Below are 19,021 nucleotides of genomic sequence, written 5' to 3' on the forward strand. Positions count from 1 at the left end.
AAAAAACTGCGCCTTGGCTTGTACTTGGGTCAGTCCAAGTCAGTGTTTTTGCAGCACCAGGAATCAAACCTTCTTCATACCCGTATCAGTGAGCGGTTTTATGCGATCAAATGCAATTTGTGTGAGGAAGAGCTCGAGGATCAGGTCCTGATGATACCGGATACAAACCAGCTCCTAAACAGTCTCAGTCTTCATTGTCAGTGTTATCACCTCATGGCACTTTCAATGGTTGGCTTAAAGCCACAGCTCTGAGAGGGATAATAATCAGTCACAATCGCTCCTCAGAAAGCCCCCCCCAAACCTACCAAAACACTGATAGTGCCTATGGTTCCATAGAAAATCTCAGAAGCATGGCCTCATTGTACACCTCAGCCATCCAACTGCAAAAGGTAACTAAAAAAGTTTTTAAAAAAATTACTCTGAAGCAAATCACTTGATAGTTGGACCCTTTGGTGATACTTAAATGGCTGAAGAAAGGGGATACAAAGGTAACATAGGAAAATCAAAATTACTTTGTATCTTGTGCAGATAGCTCTGATCCTGCAGCCGGGAATTATGTTGAATGATGTGCACGTGTTTAAGCATTGAGCAACATGCTGTAGCAGACTTTCATAGTGTCCAGCCCTTACTGAATTTAGTAGGTATATGTACTGTGTGTACTCCCAATGAGCCATAAATAATATGATCCGTTGCCTTACTACCACCCATAAACAGGAGCTTCTTCACCCTAAAGTCCTCTGCAACTAGCTCATGGGCTACCTGGTGAGCCTCTTCTCTCTTCATACTGCTAAGCCTGCGAGTATGCCTGGTGCTATATTGGAGCTGTATTTTGAAGATTTTGCACCTAAACTGGAAACCTGGTCTTGAGATCAGGCATGAGGCATTGTTCAAGAGGGAGTTCAAACACAGTGAGAAGGGCTTTTCATGTGAACAAAAACAATTAGGATGTGACCTGCCCAGTTGTCAAGAAGAAACTTGCCTTGCCGCTATAGTTGTAGTTACAAAATTGTATGGTAACCTTTCCTTTAGGCTTTCCTTCAGTTAACGCAGAGGCATAGTGCCCATGCCTGGTGTGAAAAGGCTCCCTTTGTAAGATGTGGTATGTTTCATTTCTGTGTGTTTTTGTGTGTCAAAGATTGACTTATGCAAACTGACTGTTCCACTTCACCCAGTCAGTAATGGTATCTTAAACCAGCAGTTCAGTCATCTTTCAGATCTTTGTGATTTCTGGTCTATGTCACTGACTCAATGTGCTGCAGAAAGCAAATGTGGCTTGTAGCTTGTTGAAAAAGTGGGTAAAATAGAATTGTATCAGAGAAAGGGGCCAGTGAAGAGGACCCTGTTAAAAAAGCTCCTTGTGTGAGAGAGTAGTCCAGTGCGGGCTACTCAAAATACTTTAAGTGGCATTTTGTCATAAGGAGATGGGCAGTTTTTCCGGTAAGGAAGTCCTATAGAAGGTAGTAAATTATATTAGATAGAAACTGCTCCTCCTCTTTATGTTTTTTCTCTAATGACAGTGACGTGGTAAGTATGACATGATTTATTTGGGGCCAGCGTCTGAGTTTACAAAGAACTGCATGTAAAAGGTAGACTGGTTGGACAAGGTTACTGAGTGGTACCTTCGGAGATGCAGTCCCTCCCCCAAGTACTGTCAATAAGTGATAGGTCACTTTGCTTTTTTTTTTTTTTTTTGGTGTGATTGAAAAACGCTAATCCCAAATATCTACACATTTTGTAACCATTTTCGGACACGGCATCTGTAGAGCTTCAAGAAACTAAGAAGTGGCTCTTATTGCCCCTCTGCTTCCCAATTGTCTGTTCTTGCCGGGGGCTGAAACCTGTCCCCATGCGAACTTCATAGGTGCCAGAAGTCTTCTTCCTACACGTACCTGAGGTGAGATACCACCCGCGCTGGTACAGCTCTCCCTCTTGCACAGTCCTCTTCCAGAATGTCCCAGGCCCCTGTTGTCTCTACACCCGCAGCAGCTCCCTCCTGCTTGGACACTTGCCTGATTAGAACCAGGAAGGGGAAAGTGTGACAGATGTGCTGTGGCCGCTCTAGTTTCTACCCTCTGAATTGGAGACATGCAGGTAGTGCTGCCTCCATGCTGTGATGAGGCACCAGCAAGAAAGGGGAGCATACAGCCAAGAGACACCCCAGTGTGAGGGGACTCGACCGTCACAGACAGCAGCACAAAAGTTGCGTTGGCACTGTTGCAGGGATGCTGGTACTCATAGTTGTGGCGTCATTTGGTGTCCTGTATGCGTGGAGTCGTGATGCTGCACCTCAGAAGCACAAAGACCAATAGTTCCAGCAGCCTTTGTGGGATGCAGCATGTTCCCTCCCCATACCTGGTTTTTAAACGTTTCACCTGATTAGATGGGCTGTGCAGCAGAGCTTTATTTCCACCCGCCTGTCTCTGATTACCTGCATGATGCTCCAGAGGCAACCCATGAATCACAAGCATGGTTACAGGAGCAAGGAGGGGAACAGAAGGGAACAATTACCATTTTTATTTCAGTTTTATTAGAATAAACCTACATCTATTTCAGGTTACAGTTGAAGGTAAAATGCTAGGAGGAGAATATTCTTATCCTTCCTTGTGCAGCCATGTTAATTAATGCTAAGTAAAATAAAGAAAAGTTCATCTTTTTCAGGTGAAACTCTTTGTAAGGAACCCATTTGCCAATGCTTTACTGTATTTTGCTTAGAAAATACAGTGATTTTGTACAGTTGAAATGTAAATGTACATTGTCAAGATGAAAAATATATTAAAACAAGTTGAGAAGTATTGGATTTTGGAAGGGGAAGTAGTTGTTCTTTTCAACTGTTGTCAGAATAGGACCATAATTAAACTAAAGGAAATAATGCTTAGATAATTGGCAAGAGGACTTGGAGGAGCATTGAGTCCATGCTCCCTCTTTTTCTGGCAGGTCTGTCTGTTTCTCAAAGGAGGCAGAGAAGATAGGCTTACATGGAGCAGGTGCATAGTAAACACAAGGGAATTTCTCTTGAAATGCAAATGTGGGTGTATGATAGATTTATATGCACAGTGGAACCATTGGAAACAAGAGAAGAGAACATATGCATCAGATACCTTATTGATTTAAGGTCCCAAGAAAGTTTTTAACGCAGGGGAAAAAAGTAATTAATTAATTAATTAATTATTGTGGTAAAAACATCATCTGCTGCTTACCTGTCTAAGGTGGAGCTGTAATTTCATCTTCTAAGAAAAAGCTCCAAGTGATTCAGAGGTCTCAAGATCTTAGAGGTATCAAAGAGAAGTACTATTCAGCTGTCATAGTTCAGCAGTTGGGGCGATCGTTCATTAGGTATATTTTCTTGTAAGTAGGTATATTTTCTTGTATGTTAAGGAATATTTACAAAAGCTTATTTTGAATATGAATGTGGTTGAATTGCACTTTATAAATAATTATTGAGTAAAGCTTGAAAATATATTTTTCTGGTTAAAACGTAACAGTAGGTTTGTAAGGTTTTCTGTAAGCATTTCCTTTTCAGTTCTGTTTCCTCCCCAGTTCTTGTTTGCAGTCAAACTGCTGGCATGTTCTTTGTTTATACCAGAGAAAAAGGCATTGTCTCACTTATCTTTTAAACTCAATACAAGGTACTACTTGACCTCTCCTTGTATATAAATCCTCCCCCCTCTCCCCCCATCTGTTTCATTGTTACTATATCAATCTGGAACTTACCATTTAAAATTAAATTCTAATCAGGAACTTAACACTTCCCTTCAACATCCCCCCCCCCCCCCCATTTTAGCAAACTTGTTTACATCTGTGAGTAAAAATCAGGCTGTCCTGCATAACTTTCTCACATGTGGCTGACATGGGTATGCACATGATTATGATTTGAAGCTATACTGCTTTCCTTTTGCAGGATCTGGCCATACTGACTGGCATTTTTCTTAAGAAATAGGAAATACCTTTAACTGTCCAGACTAACAACATATAACTGCTGGCATGTTTATAAGTGCATGTACATATCTCATGTTCTCTTTTACTAAAATACGACTGTAAATATTTTGCCTTCTGTATGCTATGCTGTTCAGTTCCATTTGAGTCACAGTAGTAAATTTATGAAGAGCCCCAGAATTGCTTTTGAATTGCCTCAAGATTTTAAATATTGAAGTTGTCAGCAGGGTGAGAGATTTATTTGAATATTTGCAAATGCTGTGTCCAAGATGTTTTTAAAAACAAAACCAAACAAACAAAATAAAGCTGAATAAAACTGGGGAATATAGTATAAGCAGAAGTAGAAGAGTGTTAGTAAGATAAATAAGCTGCATGTCACATTCCCTGACCCACACCTCTGTTGTGCTCAGTCTAAGTATACCCATTTCTCCTCTTGTACATTCAGAGAGTCTTAAGGTATGTGTCCTAATTATGTTAAATATTAGCGTATTATCATTTTGCTAACTTGTAAGTTGAGCACTGGATAAAGCACAATATTTGTGCTTGTTGCTAAGACATGGGCAAAAACTTATCTTGAGTTACAGAATGTAATCACCAGGAAATTGATTTATACTTACATCATTAATTATTTGCTTTTCATTAACCTAAACCAGATTTTAAATTAGAGGTAAAGGAATTAAGGCAGCTAAATGTAAGCAACTTTGAATAAATACTGTAATCTTGAACTCTGCCAATGCTTTTCACTTCATATCTGCAGAATCATAGTTACCTGGGCTCCTTGACTAACATTGTTCATGTTTAAGTTAATGGGCATCCTTGTGGTAGATGTGAATGGAGTGAGGCAGTGTACCCACGGAGCAAGCAACAGACTAGAAAAAAGGAGGATTCAGCTTTTCACAGTCCTTTTGAATATAGTACATCCTGTAACATCTTGATGTGATACTTGCTTAAAGCAATTTGATAGCATAATTTTTAGGAGGCTGAGTTTGTTCGTATTACTCTGTATACATCTTTGTATTAGTTATTTGCATATGGCATTTTAAGTTTTCCATAGTGTTGTGGTTTAACCCCATCCAGCAACTAATTCCCACACAGCCACTCACTCACTACCCCATGGCAGGATGGGGGAGAGAACTGGAAGAATAAAAGTGAGAGAACTCATGGGTTGACATAAAGACAGTTTAATAGTTAAAGTATTACTTACTGTTCAGCATTATGAATCTGCTACTGGTAAATATGAGACAAATTTAGCAGTTATCTCAGCTGCTTGGTAGTGCTTTCAAAAGTACTGATAATGTCAGTCTAATGGGAAGGTTTTTCACACCATACTTGGTGACTTCAGCTGTCATTCTCCAAGACTGAACAGAGAGCAATTAAACTCTTGCCCATCTCCTTACAGTTGTTCTTGAGGGTCATGGATGAAGCAAGTTAGCAAACAGCATAATGGAGATTGTATTTCTGCTCTGTATTGTGATGCTTCATATGTGGAGGAGTTAACTGTTGTCTCTCTGCACTTCCTAGTAAAGAACTTCATGAATTGGATCTGAGATGAAATGGCTGGAGCAGCACTGCCCAATAACTGGAGGTTTAGCTGTGACTGAGTGCTGAGATGCCCGTGTCTGGACAGCGAAGTGGAGCATGCCTGTGCACATGCTTAAGGTTTCCACAGAGACAGGCAGCAGCATGGGATTTTTATCCCTGTGCCCGGAACTTTCTGTATATTGCTATCTCTCTTCTTCCCATAGTAAGTTAGCCTGTATGTAATTCCTGCTGCTGTGATCCAATTCCTACCAGAACTTCAACTGTCTGAGTCAACACTAGCTTGTGTAGCTTTATACTCTCCTCATAAGGCAGCTAAGCGTGCTGAAGAACTGCATTCCTTCTCCACTTGTCTTCTGGTTGCGATTCAACGAAATGCACACAAAATCTCCCTGGAGTGAATCCTTCATTATGCAGCCAGTTTAAGAACATGCATAAATCGCTTTGGTCACTTGCTGGACAAATGGTAGTAAGCCATCCTTGAGAGGATGTAGTGTCTGTAGTAGTTTGTAGTTTGTAGCTAGTAGAGGATGTAGCGTTGCAGCGATACTGTTTGAGGGGAGGAGGTCCTGAATTTGAAGGACTTTTATCAGCTCCTGGGTTTCTGCATCACAGTAAGTTCTGCCACTGGTAGCAGCAGTAGTGGATGAAGGCATTGTTGGTATCTTGACGTTCTTCTGAAATAAGTGGCCTTGAAGCAGTAGATAACTAATGTGCCTGCTTAGGTTGGGGCTTCGGCATCTGGCCTTAGTACTCTTATGAAGAGGAATGGGTGCCATTTACACCTAGCACAGTTGCCTCCAGCTGCTTGTAGAGTGTAACCGTGTCTCTTTGTTAGACAGTAAAGCTGGGTGAGTCACTGTACCTGAAGGATCAAGTTAATCTGGCCTGACTCTGTGAATCCTCACAGGAAAGGCCAACCCGCGCGTGTTACAGTGTCCTCCAGGAGTACAAGGGAAGCAGGTAGTGTGGAGGTAGAAACTAGCCCAGCTAATATAATTTGGCAAAATGGACACTCTCAGCAGCATGTGTTCCTCATCAGTTCCCATATGCTTTATGGTATGTTCCCAGGCTTTGCTTTTTGCAAATGCAGTTTTTAGATGAACATATCTACAGTAGCACTATTTCTAGATGTGTCTACACTGCAATCCAGTAGTGCGATTGCAGGACATGCAGACAGATCTGTACTGGCTTTGATCTACATGCGATGTGAAGACATGCCAGCCTAGACTTAAGAGAGGGCTGTCCAAGCCTTCTGGACAGATTGTTAAACCATGCTGAAGTCTGCTTTCATCTGTCTTCACTGCTATTTTTAACTGTGCTATGTAGATTAGCACTGCCGTGGATACTCCTATACACGCCGACGTAAATTCACAACTATGTGCCCACTGCTTTCCTACAGTGTTGTCTGTCGATGCTCTGCATCTGGGTGTGCATCCCTTATTCTTTGTACTGAGACAGTCTAGTTTTCTTTTGCACTGACTTTAGTTTGTTATTTCACCGCTTAATTCCCCTCTGTAAGGAATTATAGAAAGGGCAATGGAGTGTAGGAGAGACTTCTGGCAATTTTCCACTCCAAAATTTCATTTTATAGTCTCTATTCCAAGTTTGATTGTTAAGCTCAGCCTTAAAGAACCTCCAGATCCAGGCCAAACACATTTTTGCAAGTGTTAAAATCCAGATGAGAGACCAAGTTGATGGAGCAATGTTAGAAAGTTGGCATTTTAAAATGTTCTTCATGAAAGCATTGTATCTAGAGCACAATTATGTGAAAAAAAATTGTGAAATTATAGGAAAAATATCAACAATGACAGTAAGGTGGTTATCATATATAAAACACAGTACAACTTTATATTAAAAGGATTTGAATGTATTTCTAAGAGAAGTAATGTGTATGGTTTTTTAACATTTCAAGGAAGAGCCCTGCACTGCTAAGAGTTTCTTGTTGTTTTGGTTTGTTTTTTTTGTTTTGTTTTGTTTTTTAAATGGATGCAATAAAGGTTATTTTTGCTTTGTCAGTCAGATTAACTTTTAAGTTACTCCACAGTCTTGTCAGTGAAGTATGCTTCTAATTATAGTACCACGTTGTAAGAGTGAAGTTTGACAACAACAACTATAATTGCACGTCAAATTTTAGTATTTTTTATTCAGGAATAGACTTTCCCTTCCTCATTAAAAACCAACCAACCAAAGAAACAAACAAACAAAACCGCAGAAAACAGCAAAACTGATCTGTATCTAAGGATAGAGTCTGAAAAGATCTGTTGAGTATCTGACTCTTTTCTGTGCAATTTTCAAGCTATTTAACAAAGCCAAGGGAGAAAACATGGCTTGAAAATTGAAGTTAGGACATAAAAAGATGAATTCATGCAATTTTTTTCATGCTACAAAAATATTTCACATAAAAGTGAGTACTGTCAGACAAAGAGGAATACGAAATAGACTAACAAGGCATATGTTTCTGTGATATGAGACACACTGTAGAGGAGTAAGGTGAAGCTGAGCTTTTCAGTTGGTGAAATGTTGCAGCTTACATATCTGCCAAGAAAATATTTTATTTCTAGATAAATGGTTAAACTGAAATAAATAAAATGTTCCATCATCTGTCCTTAAACACTTCTTTAAAAAAAGTATTTCTTTTGACTGTCCTTGGCACCTTTCTGAGGAAAAAGAACAGCCTTGGTACAGCAAACAGAGCAAAAGAATGCAAGCACATACCAGCTAAGCCTGGTTCTAGCACCACATAGTCTTGAATAAATTGTCTAACTCCTTTCACTTATCTGCCTATAAAATGAGAAGAAAATATATTAGGGAACTGCAGTAGCAGAATTGTCAATAGCAACATCCTTTTGTAATATGGAGTTCTAACAATGCCTAATATTTTTCATTATGAAAAAGATTCATCTTTTTCCTGAACAGCTCTACCACCTTCGTAGTTTGAAGGTGCTAGAGGTTGAGTGTATCTCCTGTGGTGTACTTAGTCTTCCTCAGTCCCCTCAGAGGTCCTGCATAATGCTATGGGAGCCCTCCCACAGGACTGTGCTCTAAACAGATAGTTTGTTGTGTGCTGGAAGTGGAGAACTCGATATCTTCTTTTGGTTGAAGATCCATGAAAAAAAAAAAAAGCCATCATTGGAAATTACATGAATACCTAAAAGATTTCTGATAATTATGAAGTCAGGTGTTTTTAAATTAAAAAATGGGAAAGCCACTTAGTGCTGTTCATGTCCTTCCTCTTTTTGGTAGGTTGCCTAGTGGGCAGGGATGTTTAGCAGATATCCTTGGCTCATTTGCTAATGGAGCTGGAAGGCACATAGATAACAGGGTAAAGAAATGATGTGGGGGACCTAGTTACACAGCACATGGAAAAGGTGGAAGTACTGAATGCTGCCTTTGCCTCAGTCTTTACTAGCAAGACTGGCCTTTGGTGGCGGAAGGTTGGAGCAAGGAAGATGTACACCTTGTGGAAGAGGATCAGGACAGGGAATACTTCAGCAAACTGGACATACGTAAATCCATGGGCCCTGATGGGATGCACCCATGAGTGCTGAGGGAGTGGGCACATGTCATTGTGAGGCCACTCTCAACAGTCTTTGATCAATCATGGTGACTGGGAGAAGTACCTGAAGACTGGAGGGAAGCGAATGTCATCCCCCATCTTCAAGAACAGCAAGAAGGAGGACCCAGGGAACTACAGGCCAATCAGCCTCACCTGAGTCCCTGGGAGAATACTGCAGCAGCTAATCCTGGAAAACATTTCCAGGCACAATTAAGGACGAGAAAATCAGCAGTAGTAGTCAGCACAGGGGGGAAGTCATGCTTGACCAACTTGATAAACTTCTGTGATGAAAAGTTTAGCCTGGTAGACGAGGGGAGAGCTGTGGATGGTGTCTACCTAGGCTTCACTGAGGCCTTTGACACTCTCTCCCATAAGATCTTCACAGAGAAGCTGTTTATGTATGGGCTGGATGAGCAGGCAGTGAGGTGGATTGAAAACTGTCTGTATGGCCAAGTCCAGAGGGTCGTGACCAGTGGAACAAAGTCTAGTTGGAGACCAGTGACTAGCAGTGTACCCCAGGGGGCAAATCTGGGTCCAGTCCTGTTTAACATCATCATTAATGATCTGGATGATGGGGCAGAGTGCACCCTCAGCGAGTTTGCAGGTGACACAAAACTGGCAGGAGTAGCTGGTATGCCAGAGGGTCATGCTGCTAACCAGAGGGACCTCAACAGGCTGCAAAATTGAGGTTACTGCACTGAAGTGCAAAGCCCTGCACCTGGGAATGAACAACCCCATGCACCAATATATGCTGAGGGCCACTCAGCTGGAAGGCAGCTTGGCAGAAAAGGAGCTGGGGCTGGGGACACCAGGTTGAACATGAGCCAGCAATGTGCCCTTTTGGCAAAGGCAGTAAACTGTATACTGGGCTGCATTGGACAGAGTATGTCCAGCAAGTCGAGGAAGGTGATCCTTCCCTGTACTCAACCCTAGTGAGGAGTTGGAGTACTCTGTGGAGTGCTGGGCTCCCTAGTACGAGTGAGACATGGACATGCCGGAGAGAGTCCAGCAAAGGGCCACAAAAATGTGTAAGAGATTGGAGCACTTCACATGAGAAAAGACTGAGAGATCTGGGACTGTTCAGCCTGGAGAAGAAAGGCTCAGGGGGAGATCTCATCAATATGTATAAATACCTGCAGGGAGGGTGCAAGGAGGATGGAGCCAGGCTCTTTCCAGTGGTGCCCAGTGACAGGACCAGAGGCCATGGGCACAAACTGAAGCACAGGAGGTTCCCTCTGAACACCAGGAAACACTTTTCACTGTGAGGATGACTGGCACAGGTTGCCCAGGGAGGCGGTAGAGTCTGTCCTTGGAGATATTAAAAAGCTGCCTGGACACAGTCCTGGGCAACTGGTTCTCGCTGATGCTGCTTGAGCATGGGTTGAACCAGATGACCTCCAGAGGTCCTTTCCAACCTCAACTGTTCTATGATTCTATGAAGCCCTGTGAAAAGAAGAGACATCATCGTAATTAATATGGACAAGGCAACACTGACTAGCCTGTGTCTCTGCCTCTGTGATGGTGGCCTTCTGTGGTGCTAAGCGTGAAACCCAAACCATTATATAGCAGGTAGCCATGAAAGCTGTGTGCTTTCACATTTATATTGTCTACATTGAGCCTTTTGGCATCTGATATGTAGAAGAAATTACCTGCACTGAGAGCTGTCTCTCACCTCTGGCAGTGATCAATACAGTCTGGAGATAAGGACAGATATGAAGGTACTCCCATGTGCTGCTTCTGATCCTGGCCCTTCTGCTGTGTTGTTCTGTGGCTTCCCATAAGTCCCTTTGTCTCTGTTTCCAATTTCTGGATGGGGATAATAATGCTTTCTCATCTTGTAATCGACATTGTGAATGAATTAATGAATGTTTGTGAAACACTTGGACAATACTGATGAGCATCCTTGAAAAAAAGCAGTAAGGATATAAATGATCTTCCATTCACTATAGGGCTTAGACAGACTAAAATAAATATGATTTAGACTAGCTAAATGCTGGATGGGGGAAAACAAGAAATAGAAATAGCCACCTGATATTTCCAAGTAGTTTTTGTTGTGCCCTGCATGAGGTAGATATCCTTTTGTAACACATTACAGTGTGATCCTCCAGTTAGATTCTGTGTGAAAATCAGTACAAGCAAATGAATGACCCCATGCATAACTTATTTTTACATTGTAGTTTTTGATATAGTGAGATTTATTTCTTTGACATAGTTTAAAAAATGTAATGTAAATTTTTGTAAAGGGTTTTAGGAATCTCTGAAAGAAAACATTACAAAATTACAGCTTAGAATGATATTACTACTTCGATAGTTGGCATTTCTGCCATCATCTCGTCCCACACTTTTGTTAAAGCACTGATATCTGTACAACTGAGGGCTACTATTCCGTCATATCTGCTGCATATAATATTTAAAACAAATGGTATTGGATAGAAGTGCTCTACGTAGGATAGCACTGTATAACTGCAGAAGTGCAGTTGCAGTCTATTTCTGACTTCTCATTTCTCATACGAAAAAATAATGACAGTTTCAGAAGCCTACATTCTGATCACAGGGGCACAGATGTCTCTCAAGAATAATTTAGCTGTTCTTCACTGAATTTTCCACTTTCCACCAAACTTAACTGAAATAAAAAGTTCTTGTTTGACAATGCTTAAATTTAAAGTAGTTTACACTGTTTAACTCCTAAGAATTTTTGCAAACAACATCATAGGCTATGTCTAGGGAATAAGGTATGAAAAATTGTCATGTTTTTGTCCTTTCTTCATTTTAATTTTATCAAAATAAAGATATTTGCATAGATGATAATGATCAAGTGCCATTGCTAATTATGAGAAAAGTTGATATTTGCAGTAAAATCGGTATATGTTTTTTTAATAGTATTTGTTTGCTTTAAAATTCAATACCTGTAATATATGCATACAGTCAAATTTGTGTGATTCATCAAGCAGTCTCAAATGAAAGTGGGCTGGTCTGAATGACAAGGAGAGTGAGTTCTTGTGAGCGAGGTTTTGAGTTCAGGGTTAGTTATTTGGCCCATGGCCACAAAATGTGCTGTGTGTTGTGGCCTGCCTAAGGCCGACTCATGTACCTAATGGAAGTGTAATGCTGGTTACCCACTGGTGCCCCAGATCCTGACTGTGATTAAAACCCACTTTGCATCCATATAAAATTTGCAGTTTGAAATTTGGAGTATTACATTTTGTTAAGAGTTTAGCCATTGAATGTCCTAGTGAATTTCAGTGTGCAAAAGATGGGACAGTAGAGTTGATTGTCCAAAAGTTAAAGAAGAGGAAAAAAAGGGTGCAGATGGAGGACAGAATAGGAAAGTGTTTTGGCCCTTGTTGGGGAGAAAACAGGCCTTCCACATGTGAGCAGGGCAGTGCATAGACTTCACACAGATGGTGGATACACTTGACATATTGTGATCCTTGCAGAGAATGTTAGGAGTCTTCCCTTGAATTTATAATTAAAGCTCACATGAAACAAAAAATCATCATGGGACTAAATGCAGGATATATATTTTGGCAGGCAAATGTAAGTGAGGCAAGCTCTAAATTTGTAACTTCAAATACAGCATTTGAATGTTACAAAGTTAAGAGAGTACCATTTGGCATTAGTTCTTTCCCAGGATATTTCTAAAGGTAATTGAACAGACTACTATGGAACTACAAGGTGTTGAAATTCTAATGGACGATTATTGAATTTGGGTTGAGGAATTTAAATGAGAAAATGAAAGATGCAGGGAAGTGTTTGAAAAATGCTCATCCTTCTCATTCTCATCCTCATGAGAAACAGAAAAATGATGTTTCTCATCCTAAAAAGAATAATACAAAAAAACCCAAACCCAACATGACCTAACAGATGTTTTCAGCATTTTAATCATATTGAGCAAAGATATCTCAGACTACTTGGTTTATTGAAACAACAGTTATAAATGAAATGTGTTCTTCAGTGAAAAAAGCAGGTTAGGAAGATTTATGGGGATGGTATACTGATTAAATTAATTCCACATTTTTCTATGATCAGTGCCACTGCAGAAGATAAGGTGAATAAGCATGTTGCATAGTATTAAGGAGACAAACCAAAGCCAGGATTTGAGCACTGTGTCACAAAACTGCAGTATCAGATACTATGATTTAATTGAGCTGATTGTACTGAGAACAGAAACTTATGAAGGATCGCTGCCCCAGTGCTACTGCCCCCAGTGCTGCTGCTGTTGATTCAGTGGAAAAAGGAGAGACCTCAGTTTCTGATTTTAAATGAGAGTGCAATGAGTCACATCTGCTTTATTAAAGATGTTGAGACAGAATTCCCCACCTCCCCCCAAACCAACGCATAGTTTGGAAAGGCTGAGCTCTGCTATGCTTGATTTCATCCTAACATAAGTGCTGGAGCCTACATTTGCAGTGGTAGTTGCCATAAGCCCTTTGCTACTCTGTCTTACTTCGGGGCCAAGTATCTGGTTCCTCGTGGATGCCATTAGTAGAGTGTATTATTTTTGGATTTTTACACAAGACCTAGGCTACCAAAAGAAGGCATATTTTTTATTTCTGTAGTTCATGAACTTGCAACAGCCCCACAGATGTTGAATATTCATTACCTTTGCCAAAAGACTTTAGAAGTTGTGAACACTTTTATGGCACAGTACTTTTCAGATTGTACCTGGAGTAAACTGTTGCTAAAGCAAAATATCATGCATATTTGTATGTATCACTTTCTTCTCAAGTTGATTTGGAATCATATGTAACCATTCATTTCCTGAATATTACGTTTAATTCTCTTAAAAAATGCATATCTCTGAAGTCTTGCTCAAGTAAATACAGGGACAGTGTGCCCACTCACACAGGCTTTCTCATGTCGTGTTTCTTTACTTGGTTAAGTTTTGTGTTACTATGGAGTGGTTTTAGGTGACACATGGGCTTTATACTTTCAGCCAGGATGTAATGGTTGAATTTTCATTTTTCTGTGTGTTTTCCATACAGAACGAGTCATGGTGGTTGTCTTGACTAATGGCTTATGGTACGTTATGAGGCTTGATAGAGAATGTGGAAATGCAAAACAAGACATCATTAGTATTCAAATAGTTAATTCCTTCTTATCTGACAATGTTACTGAATAACTGGACAAGGCTTTGCTCTTTCCTTACTTATATTAGCAGTGTACCAATTGTGTCAAATAATTTAAGAGTCCTGTCAGCTGATCTCCCAATTGTCATTTAGTGGTTGCCTCCTGAATTAAAGAAAAGGAATAAGCACTGGCTTTAATGTAGAGTGCACTGTATTTCAGTCACTAGTATTCTTTGAAATAATGAAGTGAACTGCAAATAATCTTGACATGAAATAGCACAGCATTATATGTCTCTCAGTGTTCCAAGCAACCATGACTTGATCCATATAAGTCTTTGGTTCAGTCTCAAATCTAAGTTTAATGGAGGATTTACAGAAATGTTGAACAGCGCTAGTACTTGTACATGATTGATGCAGTGTTCTATATATATTTTACAGTTCTGCATTATAAATTATTTGGTGTTTTAGTATTAAAAACAGATGACAACCTCTAGCTTTACTATTATGTATGCATAGAAGATGGATATATACCAATATATACTCTCTGTGTTTGTGATTGTTGAATCTCTATACTATATTAAAATGTATTATTCATATCTGCCAACAATCATGAGTTAGTGGAAAATAATGGGCGCAATCATTTGAAAAATGCGCATTCACAATTTGCTTGTATTCATCTCAAAGTTCAGACTGCAGATGTGTAACCATTCATTTTACTGTTCTCAGTGATGCGTGTAAACCTCCTGAGGATTCACATTTATGAACTTCCTGCATTGCCATTGGTATCTAAAGTACAACAGATAGGTTACACGAAATAAAATTTATCCCTGCCATAGAATTTACTGATATAAGAGGTAGTTGTAAAAAAAAATCAACACTCAATCTGATTTTGTTAGTTCAGCTGCTGTATTTTCACTTGTAAAGTCATAAATTCAATTTGCAGTGGGCTTTTCCTAGTAATTGCAAATATTGTATGTGCGTTTTCTTCAAGGAGTCACACTTTGAAGTAGAAGCAGCTTTCTCTACTAAAATTTTGAAGGAAGTAGAGAAAAAAGATGAGTATCTTTTAAGCTTACTTTGTTAAGCAAGCTTTTCTGGTCAGATTTCACATCTCTAAAATGACTGAAGAATGGAATTGTTAATTCCTGATGTTTCTGCTCAATCATAATTTTCCATGGAAAGTTAGGTCATACACAATCTCCTGATCTGTATGTGAATGTATTATTTTAACCTGGGTTTGGTGTTAGCATTAAATTACCGATACTCAAAACAAATGTATTTGAAGACTTCTTTGGGTAGCTCTGCTTAAGAAAATATTTTTAAAGCACAGGAGGTACAATGAACTAGTTACTAGCTGTGCAATTTAAACTTGAGCCTTTGTACATTCAGTGCTCCAAAATATATTAATGGCAGATTTCCCACTGTTGTGCATTTTCTGTTGTTTCATTACTGATTGTTCCAGATTGTGCTTCTGGTCTAATTTAATCTTATTCATAACTTGATAGGATATGTATTTTTTTTCCCTTTGGTTCAGTTGGTTTTGTTTTGTTTTAGTCCATTCATTGATATTATATCCTTCATGGTTTTTCACCATTTCAATAAGCGAAGGAAAAAGACCTTTCATACACCTTCTTAACAGAGCTGCTTTTTGAGTAGTGCAGTGTGCAGTGTGAGTGCAGTGAGAGTGCAGTGTGATTAATGATAATTTCAATCTTATTAGAACCTCCATAAGAAAAAATTGCAGTATCAATCCATTGCTGTAATCTGGGCTCTTGAAACCATTTGGAATCCAAATTAAGAAAACCATTTTTTTCTTCTTTTTTTTAAGTTTAAAAACATGTTAAGATTGATTGCTGTGATGGGGGAGAAAGTAAACACCGTGTTTTAACTACAGGTAATAATAATGTAATATAATGTTTCCTAAGCGTATTTTAGATCTCCAACTACAATGTAAAAAATGCAAGTTTCACCAGGACCAGCAGACACAAAAATTCTTTTCCCGTAAATGGAGTGGTTTAAACCAAACAGGATGCTTGAAAAATTAAAGCACTTACAAAATCTTTTAAAAATATTTGCAGATTACAGTTTTTCTAGACATGGGCCTCCAGGATGGCAACATAATAAATAACCTGCTTTGAGGGAAATTGCTTCCATAAAATTGAGAAAGTGAAAAAATCACCAATGCTGTATTTACTTCACCATAATTCTGCAGAGTGAAGGAAGTAATTCTCTTTCTTGCTTTGAAAACTAACAGAGATAGTAATTTTTTTTATTTGCATGCCTCACTCACACCCTATGGAGTGTTTTAAGGTGCCCTGTCCTGGCTAAGAGGTGTGGATTTGGAGCCAGCACAGCTGATGCCAGAACTAACGTCATTCGTGGGTGAAAGCAGGATGATAATCAGTGCTTGCTCTTTTCTAGACTCAAAGGGAGCTTTTCAGATTTCTGAACTGGAAAGTGCACATATGTCATGAGTTCTGGGGGCTCAAGTACCTTCCCTTGAGTCCAGTTTTGGAGACTGGCTGATTTGGCAACCCTGGTTTTCAGGTGGGTAGGTGAATCTCAGTTACATTAGCAGCAAATCCTGTCTGGTTGCTCAGTGTAAATCTGAATTTTAGGTTCTGTAGGATATTAGATAGAGTGTGATATTCTGTAGAATTGCTTATTATATGCACTCTTGGTTTCCGTATACAAAAAAGTATGCAACAGTGTGTTTTCTGTCCTAGTGAGACTGCCAGCTGATACCGAAAGGTCTTATTCAAATGTGATTTAGATCCACTTTCCTTAGCATTGAAATAACTGCTTAAAAGGTCCTGCTGCATTTTTAGAGAATTTGTGCAAGCCTTAACTAACTTGCAGGCAAATGGAAAGTTGAGTCATCTTGCAGGAAAGAATGTGGCTTCATAAGTATTGTGGTGATGGGCTCTTTGAATCTATCAGTTAGAGGAGAGATTATTGTCTTTACCACTTACGGTTCTACAGATGTGCCTAATCTCTTGTCGAAACTTTCCCATAAGCCGTTTAGTAGTTTCTCTGTGTGACTCTTGAGCATGTCTTATGGCTCTGCATGTGTTTCTGCAAATCCACAAAGAGAGACACTGCTGCAAAACTCAGTTGCTCATCCGCACTTGTGACTGTATTGGATCTTGATGTTTGAACAGCCAAAGTGGGTAAATTCTTCATAAATGGTCAGAACATTAAAAACTTGGCCATGAGGGTTGGAGACTCTGTCAGATCCAGGATTTCGGGCAGATTCAGAATTCACTTGCCTCTGTTATTCTGCCTTCTTTAGACTCAATATCATTTTTAAGGCAGTGAAGTTGCAAAATTTATATTTCTGAATAACTGCCTGTTCAGTGCAGTATCTGTACTGCAGTTCACATAAGGTTTTACTATGATATCATAACTATTCAGAAAAAAGAACTGATGGTGATGACATAAGAGACATTCATATTTTACTTGAGCCTGAATCACCAGTTTGCAGACGACTCTGACAGCTGCAGACAATGCACTCTTTTCTTTGCCCAGCCAGGGTTCTTCTGGAATTGTAAGACATCATCTCTCATCTCCTAAGAGCATTCGTGAGACTTACAACTGACTTTTAAGTAGCAAGAACATACTTCTTGGAAGATAGATTTGCTAGATAACAAGCAACCTGAGGTCATATTCATCCATAGCAGCTAAGTGCTGAACTGACATAGTAGTCTAAAGTTCCTTTTCAGACTATATGGCTATGATAAAGATCAGTGAATCATCTGTATGATTGAAACACCATATGAACATCCTGGACCACATAAGGCTCCCAACTTTGACAGTATTCCACAATGCAAATTCTGGGATTGGCAATGCTTTCTTCTGTGTAGTAGGATATATGAACCAGGAAATGCTTGTTCCTCCCTGCTCACCAGATGTAATGCCCCTTTACCTTGCAAGAAGTGAAGGGAAAAGATTGGAGCTAGTTTAAAAGGAATAATCTCTTAAACAGTTGCAACTGGTGCTGGTATTAAAGCTGTCTTCTCTTCCTGGAACTGGGACAGATCCTACCTGGAGTGTTGTTGCTTGTTTCACTGTATGTGTGGGGGAAGAAGAGGCAGTAAAAGAAATATTCCTTTGTTGGAAAAATGGCATAACAGTCTTACAACACTGCCTAGCCAACTGCATTTATTCCCAGTAAAGTGACTACACTTGTAACTTGGTCATATGCCAAGAATCATGATGTGCTTTATAGATGCAGAAAATTATGTTAATAAAACTACAAATTATAGTGCTACTATCCACAAGCACAAGCTTTCCTATGACAATATTGTTTACTTAAAAACTAAACATTATAACATTGATGCTAAATTACTTGTGCAGATTTTAAACCAAATCTAGCCAATCAGTGTTTCTGCTTACTTGTCAGTTGCAGATAACTAAATATTTGCTTGTGAAGCTAAGCTGCTGTCTGCCAAATGTTCTCAGGGGTTTTTTTATCTCAGAAAATAGATGTATTCCCAGTTTCTAATTTTATTCTTTTACACCCTCCTAGAACTAGAAATGTTGGTTGTTATAATTTTTAGTGAAAAAACAGAGATTGTGGTATTTGGCCATACATTCTTTCAATAATCCCCGTCAACAGATTGTACTAAATGTACCAGCTGTTCCTGGTGGACCCAATAGTCATTACTAGAGAAGAGTTCAAGAGTGCAGTACAGGCTATCTCAGTGGAGGTGGGGGAGTTGGTGGGACCAGAAATGAAAATGGTAGCTCAATGGTGAGATCTCAGTCCTTCTCTTTGTATGATAAGCAGCTCAGGCATACAGTTTCTGTATCTTAAATTACAGTCCCTTTCCAAGGTCATCCTAAGTGATATGGTTGCATAGTTTCACTTGTGAAGGCTAACAGCTAGGAATCAGAATTGGATGTTAGTTAATAGTTACCA

General features: G+C 39.5%; 1 protein-coding gene across 3 annotated transcripts in view; it reads left to right on the plus strand.

Moving 5' to 3' along the window:
* Positions 1-19,021, plus strand: part of SNCAIP (synuclein alpha interacting protein) — a 98,361-nt gene that overhangs the window by 904 nt on the left and 78,436 nt on the right. Inside the window, exon 1 of one of the 3 annotated variants that reach the window (XM_049795714.1) lies at positions 16,615-16,647. The exons of the other annotated variants lie outside the window; for them this stretch is intronic. The gene's annotated coding sequence lies outside the window, so the exon portion shown is untranslated. Of the gene's footprint in view, positions 1-16,614; positions 16,648-19,021 lie in introns of those variants that run through there. 3 annotated transcript variants of the gene reach the window in all.

This window comes from Accipiter gentilis, chromosome Z (assembly GCF_929443795.1).
Source record: "Accipiter gentilis chromosome Z, bAccGen1.1, whole genome shotgun sequence".
Lineage (NCBI taxonomy): Eukaryota > Metazoa > Chordata > Aves > Accipitriformes > Accipitridae > Astur > Astur gentilis.